The sequence below is a fragment of the Polypterus senegalus genome, chromosome 15, assembly GCF_016835505.1.
Source record: "Polypterus senegalus isolate Bchr_013 chromosome 15, ASM1683550v1, whole genome shotgun sequence".
NCBI classification, from domain to species: Eukaryota; Metazoa; Chordata; class Cladistia; order Polypteriformes; family Polypteridae; genus Polypterus; species Polypterus senegalus.
In genome coordinates this window covers 119,811,973-119,833,079 of record NC_053168.1, presented here as the reverse complement: position 1 = coordinate 119,833,079, position 21,107 = coordinate 119,811,973, and the positions used below count along the sequence as shown (strand labels likewise).

The 21,107-nt window shown below is 40.1% G+C and overlaps 1 protein-coding gene across 1 annotated transcript in view; it reads right to left on the bottom strand.

The window, feature by feature from the left end:
- cdkal1 (CDK5 regulatory subunit associated protein 1-like 1) overlaps nt 1–21,107 on the bottom strand; it is an 821,501-nt gene that overhangs the window by 244,888 nt on the left and 555,506 nt on the right. The window lies entirely within an intron of this gene.

Genomic DNA, 21,107 nt, shown 5'->3' with positions numbered 1-21,107 from the left:
GTTAATACACACGCTGTCTTTAGAGTTTCTACACACTGAATCCCCCAGGCACTACGTTCAAAAGGTTATATTGACAATCGTGTTACGTTATTTTTAAAAAGTTTCTTTTTCTTAGCACAAGCACAGCTGAGAAGCTTCGATGCATGTGCTCCATAACGTGTTAACAAATCACGCATTTAATCACACTTTGCATTACAAACAAAGGGGAACTTCTGTCAATGCATGATTTCCTGGTACACCGATTACATTGATTAGCGCTTCCCGATTCATTTCACCCTCGCACCCCCTTGGTTTGAGAAGAAGTATGAAAAAATATGAGGTTAACACAGAAAGACAGATCACAAATTGAAGCTTTATGAATAATCGATTCGCCATCAATAATTGTTTTGGTAAAGCCATACTCAGTGTAATCCTCCTTCCATTTTATAATTTTTCCGCCACTAGCCATGATTAAATGAACGGTAAAAAGTAAGAGCGAAGCGAGGGTGACTTACTCAGGCAGGCAGGCGACAGCTCAATAGCTCGAATTTGGATATAAGTAGGTTCTATTTAGTCGCCAGAAATATCTTTGGTAGGAATGGAAGTTGAATTTAGTCTTTAAATTTCTATGGTAAAGAAAAAGTTATGCAATGATGAGTAAATTTAACTATATAAAGTCAAAACTTGTATATATAAAGTCATTCCCGAATATATAAAGTCAAAACTGGATTATATAAAGTCACTGTCAGAATAAATAAAGTCAAATCTTGAATATATAAAGTCAGCGTCGGAATATATAAAGTAAGTGCTGGAATATATAAAGTAAGCGCTGGAATATATAAAGTCAAAACTTCAATATATAAAGTCAGCGCTGGAATATCCATCCATTTCCCAACCCGTTGAATTCCGACCACAGGGTCACGGGGGTCTGCTGGAGCCAATCCCAGCCAACATTGGGCGCAAGGCAGGAACCAATCCTGGGCAGGGCACATGCATCATTTTCAAAACATTAACCGAACAGTGTTTTTTTAATTTATTTTTCTGAATACGTTTTTGTTCACTTAGTTCAGTTCAGAGTCGTTTCAATCAATATATTTTGACTTTGACTTTATATATTCAGGAGTGAGTTTATATACTTCGACGCTGACTTTATATATTCAGGTTTTGACTTTATATATTCCAGCGATGACTTTAAATATTCAGAAACAAGTTTGACTTTATATATACCAACGTTGACTTTATATATTCAAGTTTTGACTTTATATATACGGGAATGACTTTATATATTCAAGTTTTGACTTTATATATACGGGAATTACTTTATATATTCAAGTTTTGACTTTATATATTCAGAAAAAAGTTTTGACTTTATATATTCTGACGCCGACTTTATATATTCAGAAAATCAATGCATTTGCCTGTTTGGCACGCCATAGTATATGTGTGTGTATTTATATACGTACACACACACATATATATATATACACTACACCGCTTTCTTGGCCACGCCATTACAACAGGCACCAGATTCCTCTGTGTGACCTGGGATGCTGCTGAGCCCTGTCACTGGTCTGCACAGTCCCAGCCTGAAATGCTCCTGTTAACATGCACACACATCACATGTGGGAACAAGTCGACCTGAAGAATCACAGATCAGACAGATAAACACCAGCTAAAGTGTTACTGAATTAATTACATACTGTAGAGAGTTCTCTTGTGTCGTAACTCTGGCACTGGTCTACATCTCTGAGTGAAGTTTCCACCAAAAGGCTAATCATCTTTCTGGATTATTCTGAAAATCTAAATTATGCACCGGATGCTGATTTGGGTTTTTTTGAGCTTTTTTTATTGCCTCTTGCCCAAGAGCTGTACAAGCAGAGGATTCACTCCTTAATTAACACTCAAGATTTCTTCAGCAGGTTGTGCCTGGACTGCTGTAATATTTTCAGCATCAGGGGACATTATTAATGTGCAACCTTTGCGCACCCTTGAATCTCTGAGTGCTTTTGAAAGCACAAGTTGAAAAATGTACTGGTCTCAGATGTGGCAGGTGCAAAGGCTGCTGAAAATACGTCCAAGGGCTTCCAATAAACAAGTGCTTTCCAGCCACACAAAACTGTAGAAATCTGATCCTGTTAATTACTGCACAGTTTGGAGCTTCTTGGCCGCCAGCATGTATTTCTAATCAGCACCACCATCTCACTCCCTTGAACAAAAAAAGTAAAAGGAATGAAGCAAATAAAGTCAATTGAGTCAAGCTTTGTTATGGCTAACATAACAATATAAAGGAAGAAAAACTTGATACTTGTATGGAGGTGTATAGTCAAAGTACGAGAGTGAAAGGCAAGAAATGTGTGATGCCTGCTTAAAAAGCTGCAACACAGAGAAGACGGATATTCATCAAACTTGGTGGTATCTGCTCATAGCAATGTCACCACTCATCAACAGCTTCAATAAACAAAGGATTACAAGATGATTTGAAAGGCGCTTTATTAACTAGGTATGCTAATAATATTTTATTAGCAAGTTATACAAGTCCATCTGCTAACTTAAGGGTCATAAGGGGATAAAGACAATCACAGCAGCGTGGTGAGAAAATGTGGATTTGGCACCAGTCCACTACATGGCACACTCACACTGGATCAACTGAAATACAAGTGTGTGCTCCTCTATGTAAATGCTGAATGACTTTGGACATTTATTTTTCAGAGAAGGAAACTTATTCTAATATTTTCAAACTCACTTTATCTAGTTCTAGGTTCCAGGCGTCATATGCACATCCTCCACATTGCTGAGAACACTAATTTTACCAACTCCGGACAAGAACACGAGGCCATCAGTCACATCTGTACTCATACAGGGAGGCCAGTTTAGAATTGCCAGTTAAACTACCATACATGTGCTTGGGATCTGGAAGGCAAGCCAAAATACCCAAAGTAGTACTGACTGACACACACACACACACACACGCACACACACACACACACAGAGAGAGAGAGAGAGAGAGGCTGACTAGAATTTGAACTCAGGGATATGCGGCTATGAGCCAGCTGATACAACTAAACAATGATTGGTACAACTATTGTACCACCGCTCAGTATGCCTTTCACCTGAGCTTGTCATTATGACCAAAATGTTTCATATTTAAACGAGTGCCTTTGAAAATATTAAAATTAAGGTTACAATTACAGCATGTACAGTACTGCTTGAAACACAAGTAACTAGGAAAGGTGCTAGTTATGTGCTCAACTGCTTGTTAAACTTTCATAAATTCTTTAAATCACAATAACACTGATGTTAAACAAGGAGACGCACATTTAGGTTTACAATGATGAGAAAAGTTTGTTGATAGTTAGCCTATGGAGAAAAAACATGAATAAATAAAAAATATGAAAAAATACACAGCAGGGCCGAGCAGAGTTAGTCCTAGAGGGCTGCTGTGGCTGCAGGCTTTTGTTCTAATCTGATTTCTTCATGAGATGTAAATTCTGATCAAGCAACATTTTTATGCTTCATTTTAATTGTCTTGCTTTTTAACATTTCCCACCCTTAATTGTTGCATTCACTATTTTTAAATGTGCCTTTTAAGCACTATCTGATTTAATAATAAAATATTTGGAAGGAAACTGAAGATCAACAATTGAAGGACTGAGAATTAGGCTTCAGATTGCTTCAGGTTACAAACCATTAAGGGTGGTATCCTTAGAACAGAAAAAAATCTACGACATAAGAATGATCTGATGTGATAGAGGTAAGACACTAACAACCCACGAAATTAAATTAGATCTGTTATTGGCAAGCATTAGTTTCTAATTAAGCAAATGGTTTGAAGAAAAACTTGTATCCACTGTGGCCCTCCAGGATGAAGTTTGCAGGCCTTAAGTGCTATTCATCAAGAATAAACTTTGGCTGTTTAGGAAAGGGGCCGAGACAACACACCAAAAGTGTGACGTGTTTGTAGGCTCTCACTTTAAGGGTAGCTCTTAGGCTAAGTGGTCAACACTTTTTTGAGGACCTGCGTCTTCACAAAGCATTTTGGGACTGCTCAGCCTGCCTTTGCACTCTCTCCTATTTAAACTGACTTGTACTGCATCGACCTGCCATCAACAAACTGCTGACTTTCACCCTGCCTTTGAACTAACTGTAGTAACTGTAGTTGTGCTGCACATTAAAATTTTGATTTCTCACCTGTTAACTTTGTTTCTTTCTACCATTCAAATGAGATTGAATTTAAGACATACTGGGAGCCTGGGAACGCATACGAGTGCTCCTTATGAAAAGACTAATGTATACTTGAATATTCCTATAATTTAATTAATATTACATATTTAGCAAATTCAATATATTCTGTATTACAATTCAAATGCTGTATAAAAAAAAAAAATATATCTGACTTACATTTATTGTTTTAGGATGAACATAGTAGAATTTTAGAAGATTTTATTGAATAAATGATTTACACTTTTGTTACTCCAACTCCCATAAGTGGATCTATTCAGTATGTCTCACTGGATCATCATCAATGTTGGTGTGTACTTAATAAAAAAAAAAAATACTGCAGAATATTTTGTTTTAACTTCCTTATCTCACTGTAGGTACATATATATTTTTTTGTTTTAATTTGGAAGATAATGAGTAATTGCAGAATATGGCAATGATAATGATGCTTATAGAAATTTTGCAAAGGGCAAACCTTCTTCCAGATGAAGCATTTAATTTCCTTTCTTCTGTTATTACATAAAGAGAGAACTCATGGGTAAACCAAATTACACCAGTTTCTACTGAGGAGTTTTATTACGGTAACTGGTTTCTTGCACAACGTCCCCAAGAATTCACTAAATTTACATATTCATGTGCAAATCACCAAGGTACGTTCTTTCAAAGTGCAAAACTGGTGAGCTCTTATATCAAGTGCTCTTTCTACGATGCTAACTGACTGTCCCATATTGTCTAGCAGTTGGAATTTCTACTTTTTTAAAGCCTGGGTTCAACTGTGGATGTAAGAAGTAGGTGTATTCTTTAAAAAGGTTTTGGCTGACAATATGTTGTGGTGCTGGAGTAATTCATTTATAAATCACAAGGTTTTCAGTTTGATTTCCCCTTCCAATTCACTGTGTGACCTTGATCAAGTCATTCACTGTGGAGTATCTTATCTGTTAGCCTGAACCTTTAGTACACAGTATGCAGAAATGTAAGCTTAAACCGGGTCTGAGGGAATATGCCCTGCTACAGACTGGCGTCCTGTCCAGAGTTGGTTCCCAACTCGTGTCCAAGTGATGATGGGAAAGGCGATAGTTTCTTGCAATGCTGAACTGTACAAGCACACTAGAAAATGACTGGATGGAGTAATGATTTTTTTCAAGAAGGCCTAGTACTGCCACGTGTACAGAATGCAGTGAAACTCTTGTTTGCACATTCAAATAACATATAACACGCTGTCACATTCTGATTCCTGATAAACATGAATATATTAAAATACAGAAGTTCATTATACTGCATTTAAAAGAAAGCACAAATATGTGTAACTGATGTACTCCTCATCCCTGTTTCCACACTGCTTGTTCAGTGAAATGGAACCAGACTCATTGTTTTGGCACACTAGTAAGAACACAGGTTAATCAAAATTTCACATATATTATTTGGCATTGTTAATCTCCAAATTTAAACCGTAAAAAACACCCATCCCTGACAACACTGTGACTTCAACAACAGATTCCAGGATCAGGGATGCTATCCTCTGGAGTCGTGCCAGAATGATGCTTACTAAACAGGAAAAATGCCGCAAATACAGATGCTGAGCTCCCCCTAGAGAATCCTGTTAATGATGCACAACAAAATCTCACATCCCAACTGAAGTCAAGGCCAGCAAGGCCTGTTTGCCCCTCAAAGTGTTCAGCAAGGACAGGTGCTGGGCATTCCATCAGACACCACTTAAGCATAAAGGAAAAAGGCAAAAAAAAAAACGTTGCTTGGTCTTCATTTAAATGTTGAGAAAATCCATACTCTGTAACAAGCAGTTTGTAAAGTTGTCAACTGGATTAGCTTTACTGCTTTTCATATCAGTTTCACTCCCAGACTACCACTAAGCTCAACAGTGGATAACGAGTATTAGCAAAGGCCAGCGTTTATAAGCATGTGGACCGGTGTTCAAACAACCACCACTGGTGTAATACTCTGCTTTATATTTACATTTTTGCCTCTACATAACTTTAGGTATAATTATTATTCGTGTATGTTTGCCTGAAGCCTTTATCGAATGCAACTTTCAAGATCTGCAGTTACTGCACTTGTACTGTCATTAGATTAAGACCTCCAAACCTGTGCGCATGGAAAATGATTGTGAAAAATAAATGTAATGGATTAATACATTTATTTGTTCTGTATTTTCTTACAGTTGAGGCACAGGTAAGTTGAATCACTTACTTAGGGTCACACGGGGCTTCACTGGTGGGAACTGAACCAATAAACATGAGTTTGAAGTTCAGCAACTCAGCTAAATCACACAGTTTACCCATGAGTGTTAGGTGGGGTGAGTGAGCATGCAGGAGTGGAGGTGAGACTGAAAACCCACCATGGCCTGGAGTCTCATATTCCTAGTACAGGTAGTCCCCAGGTTACGGACATCTGACCTATGACATACGAACGGGGCCGCAACTGCGACGCATGCGCCTCAGTAACTGCCGCTCCGTCATCTTCGGCCTGGGGACACTGCAAGCGGTGGCTGGAGGGGAGCGATTTCACTGCTCGCCCAGTGTAGTGTCCCTCAGGCGGCTCCCGCCAGCAAGTGGTTTCATTGCCCACTCACCACACACGGCTGCCTGTTCATTCTCGGTGGGTGGCTGGTAATGCTGTAAGCGGTGACCCAGTTGTGGCTGAACGGAGGCCATTGAGGGTGAATGGGGCGGCGGGGGTAGCATTGTAGTGTGCCTCGGATGGCTGTGTGTTGAATGGAGGCGGTGGTGTGGTGGACACTGTAGTGGAGGTGACTGTGAGGTGGGCTGGTGATGAACCGCCCCTCGCTGCCCTCATTCTTTCTCAATAGCAAGCCAGCTTGTACTGTTACACACATAGCAGGAAGTTGTCTCTTGTCAGTAAAGGGTGGTGCAGATCTAATTATTCAGATCCAGATCGTTTGAATGACTTTGATTTATGCGGGAACGATTCCAGTTTGGCGTGAAGACAATTCTTCATGTCGTCAGTTTGCACACTTCAATGGTCTGGGATTTTTAGGGTGATTTTCTATGTAATAAACTGAATAAATTATAGCGTAATGAAGATTGCATAATTAGATGTGGACCACCCTATACATCAGACGTATTGACGACGGGTGCCTTTCTGCTGTTATAACGTGTACAGTGCTGTGCAGAACAGCTCATCTTAACCTTATATGTTCACCCTTTAAGAATGTCTCTGAAACACAAATCTGATGCAAGTGCTGGTGATACAGTAAAGAACAGAAAAACCATCTCCATTGAAAATAAAGTAGAAATAATAAAAAGGTCAGAAAGTGGTGAAACTCCATCATTCATTGGCAGAGCACTAGGCTACAGTCGGTCAACAACAGCATTTATTAACCTGTTCCGACTTACATACAAATTCAACTTAAGTACAAACCTACAGTCCCCTATCTCGCACGTAACCCAGGGACTGCCCCTGTATAGGCTTTCGGCCCGATGACCCTGAACTGCACAATGCAGACACAAAAATGGATGGAAGGGTAGTAATTGTGTGTTTGACTGTCTGCTTGACACTAAGGACCACATAATAAATTGAAGAGAGCTTTACAACAGCCAATTATTGTGGATGGTTAGCACTGTGCATTCATCAACACATATCTGAAATGCAAGTACATACTTTGTCTAAACTATCTGCAAGTTAAGGCGTAGAAATAGTGTTTTAAACCTAACATCACCATTTATTCGTATAGTGTTCACAGTGAATGAGGCTACATGAAGAGGGATAAGGATTACTTATGGTTATAATTTAGAAAATGTGTGTAAATGTATGTCAAGATATTGCTCACTTGCGTTAATGTGGGTAGTGACATCCTTTGCATGCGCTATAACTCTATGATGGCCAGTGCGATTTTCAACAATGTGGTGTGCTGCGCCAGTAATCTCACTTCCAGAGAGGCCCACCAAATTAACAAGCTAATTATTAAGGGAGGCTCAATTATGAGGCGCACTCTGGACCAGCTGAAGGTAGTATAGGAGAGGAAGAATGAAAACAAACCTGATGGCCATCATAAACAATCCTGTACATCCTCTCTCTGACATACAAGTATTGAGGACTTTTAGAGAATAATTATTCAACAGAAGTGTGTCAAGAAACTTTACCAAGGCTCCTTTATACCTAAAACTATATGCCTTTATAATGTGTCAGTGTGACTGCTCTCTAAGTCAGAAGTTTTTTTAATTTATTTTAGCAGTTGTCATATTTTTAGGGTGGTAGTTTGTTATGTTTTTCCTGAGCTTTCATAAAATAAAATAAAGAAAGACTAACTAGCTAACTACTTAACTCTATTTCCGTCTTTCCATCTATAAAACACAATCTCTGTTTGAGTGTACAGCTTTGTTTTTTAGGCCACAGACAATGAATGTTTTGCACAGAGATTATTCTCGGCTAAAAAGTCAGATTTCCGATGTACAGCTTTCGGCCAAGGGGCAACTTGGGGTCAGAGCAAGTGGCTAGAAATACTTATAGGTGATTTCAAGTAACAGACATAACATCACAAAGGTTAGGGTGATAAGCACACTCGCTTTCAACCAGGAAGTTCACATCTGGTTTATACTCATTAGTAGTGATCAGCTGCTGATCTAAATCAGCCAATTTTCACTAAAAAAATAAGACTTGATCAGTGATCGGTAAATTGGAAGATCACAAAAAACAAGTAGTCTCGCAGGACTTCAAAGTTTTTTTTTATATAATAGACAGATATATATGCACATGTACACACCCTGTCAAGTAAGCAAACCAGCGTCTGTGGCGCAACATCAGAGGCTTTGCTTCAGATGCTAATGTCTGAGGTTCCATCCCCGTTAAGGGGGAGAAAGATGTGTACACCTGATGAGCCCCAATAAGGGTGAAACACACGTCATGGACTCTATGTATTATCTGGAAGGTACTTTATCAGACAGGTACATTACAGAAAAAATTAAACAATTATGACAGCTTATAATTATAAGCATTTTTATTTTCTTTTATGACATATGTGTTATGCATACATATTTTTGCACATATTTTATTAAAGTATGTATTTTAAAGAAATTGTATTAGGAGACCCGGGTTCGCTTCCCGGGTCCTTCCTGTGTGGAGTTTGCATGTTCTCCCCGTGTCTTCGTGGGTTTCCTCTGGGTACTCCGGTTTCCTCCCACAGTCCAAAGACATGCAGGTTAGGTGCATTGGTGATTCTAAAATTGTCCCTACTAGGGAATCCATTTCAGGACATTTTTCATTCCTGCATTCCCGGGAATGAAACTGCTGTAATTCCCGGGAAACCGGGAACAGCCAAGCTCGCATATACAGAGTGCAAAAATCGATCAAGAAATAACAGAGTTATAGTTGAAAATAATTAAGTGGCACAGTTTTTTGGTCCACGGTGTAGTGTGTTGCCAATTAATTCAGTCAACAACAGACCAGCAGCAGTCGTCAGTCTCCCGGCTCCCACTAAGACTGAGCACAGTGGACTGGGAGGAGTCTGCACTCTGCAGCTCACGAATGCCAGGATGGAGCAGACTTCATTGACGTCTGTCAGACAACAGCTTTGAACAGCAACTTGAAATTGCAATGTGTCAGTCTGTTGCGTCCGCATTATCTGTGCCAAGAAACTTGCCATCACAGAATGATGACAAGAAACTGGATGCATCAGTAAAAGCTGAAATGGCGGTGTTTCAGAGCAACGGCAAGCGCGGGCGTTGTTTAGAACAAGTGTATCAGTATCTGATCAGGTAGATCGCGTTGCACTCAAAAAAACTTTTGTAAACGTTAGTCTATCATATATTCTCCCTATGGCATTTGCCTGGCGGCCAGTCTGAGATCTCTTTTCTTCTAACACACTGGTCATCCCACATGCACCCATACAATCAGACTGTAATTCAGGCTACGAATGCCATGAATGTAATTACATCAATCTACATGTTGTCAAATAAACGAACCACACACCGTGACTTTGCCTCTGAAGCTGACATCCGAGGTTCGATTCCCGAGAAGGGGTGCAGTGAGTGTGTACGCCTGATGAGCCCAGAATTAGGGCGAAACACGTGTCGTGTACTCTTTGCATTATTTGACAGTAAAACTATGCAATATATATAATATAGCATTTTTAATGTAGGCAGATCATTGCGACCTGGTCATTTTAAAAGTAGCTCGCATGCCGAAAAAGTGTGGGCACCCCTGAACTAGATACATGTACTTATATGACAGCATGAACTGCTTGTAGATAAGGTTAGTCTTTTATTGGTGTCAACATATTGCAGTAGTTTTATTAAAATAAGTGTCGGTCGTTCTAAAAGCGTTCACATTTGAGATGCCCGTGCACTGTGTCATCCCTGGGAGCCCGGGATACCCGTGAATGACATGCGGAATTCCCAAACTCCCGGGAATGGATAAACCCGTCCGGGAAGGGATTCCCTAGTCCCTACTGTGTTCTTGGTGTGTGGTTGTGTGTGTGCCCTGTGGTGGGCTGGCCCCCTGCCCGGGGTTTGTTTCCTGCCTTGAGCCCTGTATTGGCTGGGATTGGCTCCAGCAGACCCCCGTGACCCTGTAGTTAGGATATAGCGGTTTGGATAATGGATGTATTTATTATAGAAATGTTATGGTCACTGAACAAAAAGCTTACAGAATTTCATTATATTAATAAAAAATGAACAGTTAATACCTGTGGTCTATAGTTTAATTATAAAAATACACTTTAATATAGGACATAAGGCTTTAATGTGTCTAGTTATGCAGGAGCTTAGTGTCAAAGCTTTCTTAAACGGATAATATATATATATATATATATATATATATACATATATATATATATACACACACACACACATATATATATATACACACACACACACACACACACACACATATATATATACACATATATATAAATACATATATACAAATATATATATATACAAATATATATATATATATATATATATATATATACATATATATACATATACATACATATACATACATATTTTATATATATTTATTTTATATTTTATTCGAAGACCTCCTCAATCCCACTAACATGCCTTCCAGTGAGGAAGCAGAGCCTGGGGACTCTGAGGTGGGCTCTCTCATCTCTGGGACTGAAGTCACTGAGGTGGTCAAAAAACTCCTTGGTAGCAGGGCCCCGGGGGTGGATTAGATACGCCCGGAGTTCCTTAAGGCTCTGGATGTTGTAGGACTGTCTTGGTTGACATGTCTCTGCAACATCGCATGGACATCGGGGACAGTGCCTCTGGATTGGCAGACCGGGGTGGTGGTCCCCCTCTTTAAAAAGGGGGACCGGAGGGTGTGTTCCAACTATAGAGGGATCACACTCCTCAGCCTCCCTGGAAAAGTCTATTCGGGGGTTCTGGAGAGGAGGGTCCGTCGGATAGTCGAACCTCGGATTCAGGAGGAACAGTGAGGTTTTCGTCCTGGTCGCGAACAGTGGACCAGCTCTTCACCCTTAGTAGAGTCCTGGAGGGTGCATGGGAGTTTACATGGTCTACATGTGTTTTGTGGACTTGGAAAAGGCATTCAACCGTGTCCCTCGGGGAATCCTGTGGGGGGTGCTCCAGGAGTATGGGGTACCGGACCCCCTGATAAGAGCTGTTCGGTCTCTGTACAACCGGTGTCAGAGCTTGGTCCGCATTGCCGCAGTAAGTCGAGCCCGTTTCCAGTGAGAGTTGGACTCCGCCAGGGCTGCCCTTTGTCACCGATTCTGTTCATAACTTTTATGGACAGAATTTCTAGGTGCAGCCAGGGTGTTGAAGGGGTCCGGTTTGGTGGACTCAGGATTGGGTCACTGCTTTTTGCAGATGATGTTGTCCTGTTTGCTTCATCAGGCCGTGATCTTCAGCTCTCTCTGGATCGGTTTGCAGCTGAGTGTGAAGCGGCTGGGATGAGAATCAGCACCTCCAAATCCGAGAGCATGGTCCTCAGCCGGAAAAGGGTGGAGTGCCCTCTCAGGGTTGGGGGAGAGATCCTGCCCCAAGTGGAGGAGTTCAAGTATCTCGGGGTCTTGTTCACGAGTGAGGGAAGAATGGAGCGTGAGATCGACAGGCGGATCAGTGCGGCATCCACAGTGATGCGGGCTCTGCATCGGTCTGTCGTGGTGAAAAAGGAGCTGAGCCGTAAGGCAAAGCTCTCAATTTACCAGTCGATCTACGCTCCTACCCTCACCTATGGTCATGAGCTGTGGGTAGTGACCGAAAGAACGAGATCGTGAATACAAGCGGCTGAAATGAGTTTCCTCCGCAGGGTGTCTGGGCTTTCCCTTAACACTAGAATTACCAGAGCCTACGAAAAAACTCGTAATTCCGTCCCACCTTAAACTGCTTCTTAAATCCCTTCACACCTCTCCGCCAGCGCCCTTTGTCTTCTAAATGTGCTGATAAAGAGAAGCCGGCTATTCCATCCCCCACCAATTTAGAACGTGCACGAACTTCTCTCAGCTCATGCCTTGATTGAGTATCTGGGAGTGAAGTGGAGATTTAGAGTGAAATAATAGATCGTTGTTTGGAACACACGCATTTCATGTCTGTTCCGTTTCTACAGTAATCTGTGTCAACACATTGTTAAAACAGAAACTTTTTTTATATTCTAGTAGTAGATGACAAAATGTAGGCATAAACTATATAATGTATGAAGCCTGAAGTCCAAATAGCAAAGAAACATTTTCACAAGAATAACACAATTGCACTTTTATTCAAACATATAACTGCAGAAAGAAAAAGCCGCCTTAACATGCGACATTGACACCAGTTTACTATAACTGACTCCGTGGTTCAATAGATACAGCCCCCGCTTGGGAGTCAATGGGTCACGGGTTCGATCCTGCGCCTCCCTTTTGAGAAGTAAACTGTTCTTAGTCTTACTGTTTTAGAATAAAAACATACATTTGATTTCAGTCTGTAACAGCCGGTGCAATTTATGATCTTTGTAAAGGTTAGCTTTTTTTTTTATTCACTTTTCACTCTCTCAGTCGCGTTCAGAATCAATCCATACAACCCCATCTGACACGGCTGTTTTCACTAAAGACGCTATAGCTCTGCAGTGTACCACGATGCATACTAACGCCCCGGTTCTGACACACAAACGCTGGCGAAGCTGCCTTCTTCGATCTCACCGTCACTTGCTTTTCTTTTTATTCAGTTTTATTGAGTGTTCCTGCCAGTCCCGCATGTTGCTGTATGCTTTTTCTTTTGCACCCAGGACATGCAGAAGAAAGAATGGTAAAGACCAACTTCGCGCTATATGCAATCATCAGACACTCCCCATCTGCCCGTGTCGTTCAAACACAGGAACATATATTGGTGTAAAAGTATAACAAAAGTGCACTTTTATTCAAGTGCACTTTTTCCATCGCCTTTTCCTGTAAGAAGCAGTGTACACACTTCTCTCTATGCTGTGGTTTCTATTACACACCTGAAAGAAAGACAATATATGTGAAAATATAATCGCACTAATGCAATATTATTTGAAAACGAACAGCGTCAGATCGGGTGTGAATTTATGCAGGAACTGGAAATTCTCTGATGCGGGACCTTCCCCCAGGGAAGAAAGTACAGTGTCAGGTGCTCATTCAGTGTAATAGAAACCATAGCACAGAGAGGTGTGTACACGGCAACAAGTACACGTGTAAATAAATGTAGGAAGGACGGTCCTTGGGTGTGTGGGAACTGTTAATATTTGAATGTGATGATTTTATATAGCACGGAATGAAAATCTTCACTTCTTAGCATTGCACCATGCAAGATGTCGTATCAATCGCCTACTGTATCTTGCTTTCTTTTTTCTTCGGTTATACAGGTAGTTTTGAATAAAAGTGCACTTGTTTTGTTTGCGAAATGAAGTGTCTGCGTGCACTTTTCGTGGCATTACACGTGTATTTTTGAGCATGCCCGTTTGAGCAGTATAAAAGTATTGAAAAGTATAACAAAACAACGGGCAGATGGGAGTGTCTGATGATTGCATATAGCGCCGAACTTACTGCTCTTTACTATTCTCTCCTCTGCGTGCCCTGGAGTACAAAAGAAACAGAATACAGACGCTATAGCTCTGCTGTACCACGATGCATACTAACGCCCCCACCGGTTCTGACACACAGGCGCTGGCGAAGCTGTCTTCTTCGTATCTCACCGTCACTTGATTTTCTTTTTATTCAGTTTTATTGAGTGTTCCTGCCAGTCCCGCATGTTGCTGTATGCTGGATATGTTCATATGTATTGTCTCTTTCTTTCAGGTGTGTAATAGAAACCACAGCATAGAGAGAAGTGTGTACACTGCTTCTTACAGGAAAAGGCGATGGAAAAAGTGCACTTGAATAAAAGTGCACTTTTGTTATACTTTTACACCAATATATGTTCCTGTGTTTGAGCGACACGGGCAGATGGGGAGTGTCTGATGATTGCATATAGCGCGAAGTTGGTCTTTACCATTCTTTCTTCTGCATGTCCTGGGTGCAAAAGAAAAAGCATACAGCAACATGCGGGACTGGCAGGAACACTCAATAAAACTGAATAAAAAGAAAAGCAAGTGACGGTGAGATACGAAGAAGGCAGCTTCGCCAGCGTTTGTGTGTCAGAACCGGGGCGTTAGTATGCATCGTGGTACACTGCAGAGCTATAGCGCGTCTTTAGTGAAAACAGCCGTGTCAGATGGGGTTGTATGGATTGATTCTGAACGCGACTGAGAGAGTGAAAAGTGAATAAAAAAAAAGCTAACCTTTACAAAGATCATAAATTGCACCGGCTGTTACAGACTGAAATCAAATGTATGTTTTTATTCTAAAACAGTAAGACTAAGAACAGTTTACTTCTCAAAAGGGAGGGGCAGGATCGAACCCGTGACCCTTGATTCCAAGCGGGGCTGTATCTATTGAACCACGGAGTCAGTTATAGTAAACTGGTGTCAATGTCGCATGTTAAGGCGGCTTTTCTTTCTGCAGTTATATGTTTGAATAAAAGTGCAATTGTGTTATTCTTGTGAAAATGTTTCTTTGCTATTTGGACTTCAGGCTTCATACATTATATAGTTTATGCCTACATTTTGTCATCTACTACTAGAATATAAAAAAGTTTCTGTTTTAACAATGTGTTGACACAGATTACTGTAGAAACGGAACAGACATGAAATGCGTGTGTTCCAAACAACGATCTATTATTTCACTCTAAAACTCCACTTCACTCCCAGATACTCAATCAAGGCATGAGCTGAGAGAAGTTCGTGTACGTTCTAAATTGGTGGGGGATGGAATAGCCGGCTGCTCCGAGCTTCTCTTTATCAGCACATTTAGAGAACAAAGGACGCTGGCGGAGAGGTGTGAAGGGATTTAAGAAGCAGTTTAAGGTGGGACGGAATTACGAGTTTTTTCGTAGGCTCTGGTAATTCTAGTGTTAAAGATAGGGTGAGAAGCTCAGTCATCTGGGAGGGGCTCAGAGTAGAGCCGCTGCTCCTCCGCATCGAGAGGAGTCAGATGAGGTGGCTCGGGCATCTGATCAGGATGCCTCCTGGACGCCTCCCTGGTGAGGTGTTCGGCACGCACCAACCGGGAGAAGGCCCCGGGGAAGACCCAGGACACGCTGGAGGGACTATGTCTCCCGGCTGGCCTGGGGACGCTTTGGGATTCTCCGGAAGAGCTGGAAGAAGTGGCCGGGGAGAGGGAAGTCTGGGCCTCTCTGCTTAAGCTGCTACCCCCGCGACCCGACCTCGGAGTTGGCCGATCAAGAAACTGGCGATTGGTATCCAGTCTTTTTTTAAAAAAAAAAATCCCTACTCATTATCTTTACTCATGCATTTTCCTCACAGCTCCAAGTTACCCAAGGTGGGGCCTTATGGTCTCTGGAGAAGTCAACTGTTAGAGATCAAATGGTCAAACCATAACAGACAGGAAAAATGACAAGGAAGAACTGAGAAGATAGAAATGACAGAGTGAAGAAAAAAGAAAAAAAAAAAAAAAAAGAGAGATGCACATTTAGGAAAGTGACCAAACATTTGTCCTCTAAAGAAGTAAGGAATCTGCACCCATAAAAGTAGGTTTGCGAAGGACTGAAAGATTTAACAAAAAAGTTTGCAAAATCAAAGTCAAATTTATGGAATGACATTATGCCACAAATTATAAATAAATTTCTTTAGAACTTTCATTATCCATTACTGGTTTGTTAAGACAATCGTTGCTTCTGCAACTAACTGCCAGTATCTATTCTGTGGGATTCTCGATTTAGCCATCTTCTGCATTTTCTGTAAGGATTTTTAAAGCATTTAAGATATTGGCTTTCCCATCTATCACTTTTCTTCCTTATTCTACCCTCTCTCAAAAATCACAGAGAAAATATTTCAGTCTGATAGACATCAATAGCTGTTAGATTACAAGATATGGTGCACAAAAAACTCACATGCATGTCTCTTAGTGGGAAGGCTATATAAAGCAGGGGTTAAAGCATACAGAATTTTTCCTGGAAACAGTACCTTAAAGGCATCAAATCACAAACATGACTGCAATTAATAGGATTTTTTGTCAAAAAACATAAGTATATGCTACCGGCAAAAATCACATTTGACACATGACAAATTGCCTAACAGTTTTATTAAAATCTTACACACCTGCACTCTGCCTGCATAAAAAAATAACTTTGCAATGTTTAAAATATATTTAAAAAAGCAATCCTTGTTTATTGTTGAGACTTTGCTAAAATAAATTGAAAGAATCTTTCCTACAGAAAGTGATAAGGAAAGCTTATGGTGATATTTCTCATTGGAAATAAAAAAAGCAAGAGCTTTACAACAGTGTTCACTATGAACACTCTCTCCTCTTCTGCTAGAGATCTTTTTGAGGTGTGGACAATGGCAATGGAAGGCTGAGCACAGCAGACAACACTTAATGCCCATGGGATGGCTCTGATGCCTCTAGGGTCTCCAAGAACCAATATACATCTAAATGGAGGTACCTTGCCTAAATGAACTGTTAGTTTCTCTTAAGGTCTGCTCAGATTGTTTAGTTCCTCACAGGAAGCAACCACTATAGGTAACTAGAGAAGTCTCATTTTGGTAATCTGTGACCACAACCACAGGTGAGGATGTTGATATAGTCCAACTAGTAGATTAGGAGCAGTGTTGTGCAGGGACTCGGTTGTCAATTCACCAACAGAATGCCTAGAATAACATCAACAGTACTGTGGCCACTGCATCAATACACTGGTCTTGTGTGACCCACTGCCTTCAGTCATGATTAGCACTACAAGATACTTAAACTCACAAGCTCCACAAAATGAATCTTTAAGAAGAAGACAATATCTTTACCCAAGTCATTTGGAATGAACAGCCTGAGTAATGTCCAATCTCCTCTTCTTGGGTTATCTTGAATTTTTATGAGGTTAACAGAGTGTCGTTGTTAACACTATGGCCTTTCTGAACTTCTCTTACACCAGGGTCCTTGATTCAACCACTGCGACAGCTACCTCCTTTATGGCTTGCCAATAACAGGTCAATGGTCAGATCTGGAGACCACTTTCCTAGTATTACATATGAGGCCTAATTTCCCTAATTTGATGGTGGCTCTAATTACCAAAATCCTCCTTTAGGATTACAGTGATCCCTCGCTATATCGCGCTTCCACTTTCGCGGCTTCACTCCATCGCGGATTTTAAATGTAAGCATATCTAAATATATATCACAAATTTTTCGCTGGTTCGCGGATTTTTTTCTTTCAATTTATGTTACATGTTACCATCAGTTTGTTTGCCCAGTTGATTTCATACAAGGAACGTTATTGGCGGATGTCTAGAAACTACCCAATCAGAGCACATATTACATATTAAATAAAACTCCTCAATGATATATAATATGCTTCCCGCGCGCTGCTTTGCACACTTAAAAGCCTATAACAGCCCGTATTGATTTTTGATTGTTTGCTTTTCTCTGTCTCTCTCACTGACATTCTCTGCTCCTGACGGAGGTGGTGTGAGCAGAGGGGCTGTTTGCTTAGAAGATACGGACGCGCCTGTAAAAAAATGCTGAAAGGCTACCTTCACATTGATCCCTTCATTGCGCCGCTTTATCGCGGTGCTTGCATATTTAAAAGCGCAACAGTCCTATTGATTTTCGATTGTTTACTTTACTCTCTCTCTGACATTCTCCGCTCCTTACGCGCACTTTGAAGAGGAAGATATGTTTGCATTCTTTTATTTGTGAGAAGGAACTGTCATCTCTGTCTTGTCATGGAGCACAGTTTAAACTTTTGAGTAAAGGGTGTTATTTCATGTCTAGAGGGCTCTAATAATGTTAAAACGTATTTAGAAGGTCGTAAACAGGTTTTCAATGCTCTAACTGCGGAAATATTAGATTTATAAATAAAGAATCCTACTTCTTGGAAATTCATTTATCTGTCTGGAGCGGATCAACCGCTATAAACGAGGGTTTACTGTGTAACTGCGCAGAGAATATTTATAAACAGTGTGGGAGAGTTTCTAAGAGCTTAAAATATATAAAAATAACCATACAAACATGGTTTCTACTTCGCGGATTTTCACCTATCGCGTGGGGTTCTGGAATGCAACCCCCGCGATCGAGGAGGGATTACTGTACCAATAATCAAGTTGATTTTATTTTTGACAATCTTGGTAAACAGGATGAAATACTTGATGGGCTGAACAGCCTGTTCTCATGACAGTATTTCTAATGATCAAATTTTGCTTATGGCCCAAATTCAAAACTACGATGGCCTTCTCAGCAGGGGTCTGCTGGAGTCTGAGAATACAAACCCTTATTAAAACATCAGACACGGTAAAGAAAGCATCTTCAGATTACTGGAGATGTTTCTGGAAGAGAATTGACAGTCTGTCTCATTCAGTCATTCATTGGTCAAGAGTCCTATCTTTAATTGAAATGCACAGTATTGTGGGAAAGAAGACTTTCCTGTTGACATTTAATGCCGAGTTTTCAGGAAGTAATTGCTAATAATATTTTAGCAAAAACAGCAAACGCAAACATATTTTGCACACTTTTACCATATGAATGGATAATGGACATGTGGATTATACAACATAAGTTAAATGAGAATTTTAAAATATTTTTCTATGGACGTTTTGAAGATGTTTGTCATTGGACAAAATCAGTCACCATTACTATTCTAATACGTCATAAACATTTTTCTCTCAATCTGCATTAAAAGAGATTAAAAATATTTCTCTACTGTCTCTAAAAAGCACATGAGGTAAGTAAAATTTAAGCAAAAGATTGCTTATGAGTGGAGTATTCGTTTAAGTAAACTGTTTAGTGTCACACAGTGATTATTTAACAAGGGACTGGAAAAACAAATTGTCTGATTCCATATTATTAATAGTGGTAGTACTGTCAGGTCTGCAGAGTATCTCTGTCCAATATTAGTAACTCCGGCTGAGATAAGTTACGATGAAAACACAGAAGGTGCCTGGTCAAAATCCCCCAGAAAATATGATATGGCAATACACTAATAAATTACAAAAGTATGGCTCAGCAGTTCCGTTACTAATCTGAGTGTATGACCCTCCAGCATCACCATGGTTTTTTTTTTTCTTACAATATCATCTTTGACCCTTCAATACTATCTTGCTGCAAACGTGTACGATATTTATACTTCTAGGCAGAATATAAAGACTTCTACCACAATGGTACAATGCTAGATGATGCTATCCTCTGAATTTGAAACATAAACTCTACTAAACTGCTCCATTCAACCTGAAAACTCCTCGAATTTTCTACTGGACACGTTTAAATTGTATTTCCTATTACTAGTGACACTGCCAGACCAAAGCACCTGGATGCATACACTTCATCACTTCACTGCTTTGTGTGTTTCTAAGCAGAAAAGATATAGATGCTGAAAACAGTAAAAGGAATACACACACATAAGAATAATAATAATTAATGCACACACATCTTTTACCACATCCTATTATGTGAAGGTCTGCTGCAAGTCTGAAGAGAGATCTGAACTGGGAACCTTATGATTCAAATTCCAAAACCTTAGCTGTGCGCAATGATCAACTAAAACTAAACCAAATCCTGCTGCAAAGGTATATAGTAGGTAGGCAATATAATTCTGGATTTATTTTTTAATAGCTAAATGGTGGTAAGCATTTTTGAGAAACGCAACTTTTGAGAAATCCATTCCTTTACAAAACAAAAGTTTTAGGGTCAAGGGATGCCACAGACTATCCCAACTGCATGAGGCACAAGGCTGGAATCCAACTTCAGTATTTCTTGAAGATATAGAAACATACATTATCTGGTCCATTTGATATTAAGATTAAAAATCTCCATCACACACTTTATGACATAAAGGTGGGATAAAACTGTTAGTGAGCTGCACTGTATATAAGAATGTACTATATAGTGGGACTTGGAGTAGAATGGGACCCATCACTGCCCTGCTGCTCAATTTCAGATTTATGAACTCAACTGTTTACACTTTCAAAACACAACTGTTCAGGTTAGAACTCTTAATTAAAACTGCAGCAAGTCCATTTTACACTTCTGGAAATAAGCATTTCCAATACTTACTGAACATGCAAAGGCGCAATGCATTTGTCGTTTGAGTTACGCCTTTGTATGAAGACATCAATGCTTTTCAGAGGTTAATTATTTCACTCAGTATGCTAAAATACAAGGTAAGCTGGAATTAAAAGCACAAAACACTTTTGTTAAGCTTTGTCTCTGCCAGTTCACTATTAATTAAGCAGATAAAGAACACATCAAGAGCCTGCCAATTGTAAAACATGACCCTGGGGTTAGAGGAATCCTTCTAAACTTCAATTCTAGGCTTTAAAAAATTTGCTTTTGTAAAAATGGAGTACTTCAATAGTTTTACTTAAATGCCTCATATTCATGAATAAAATTTGACGTAAAACACCACACTTTGAAATATATAAATATACACA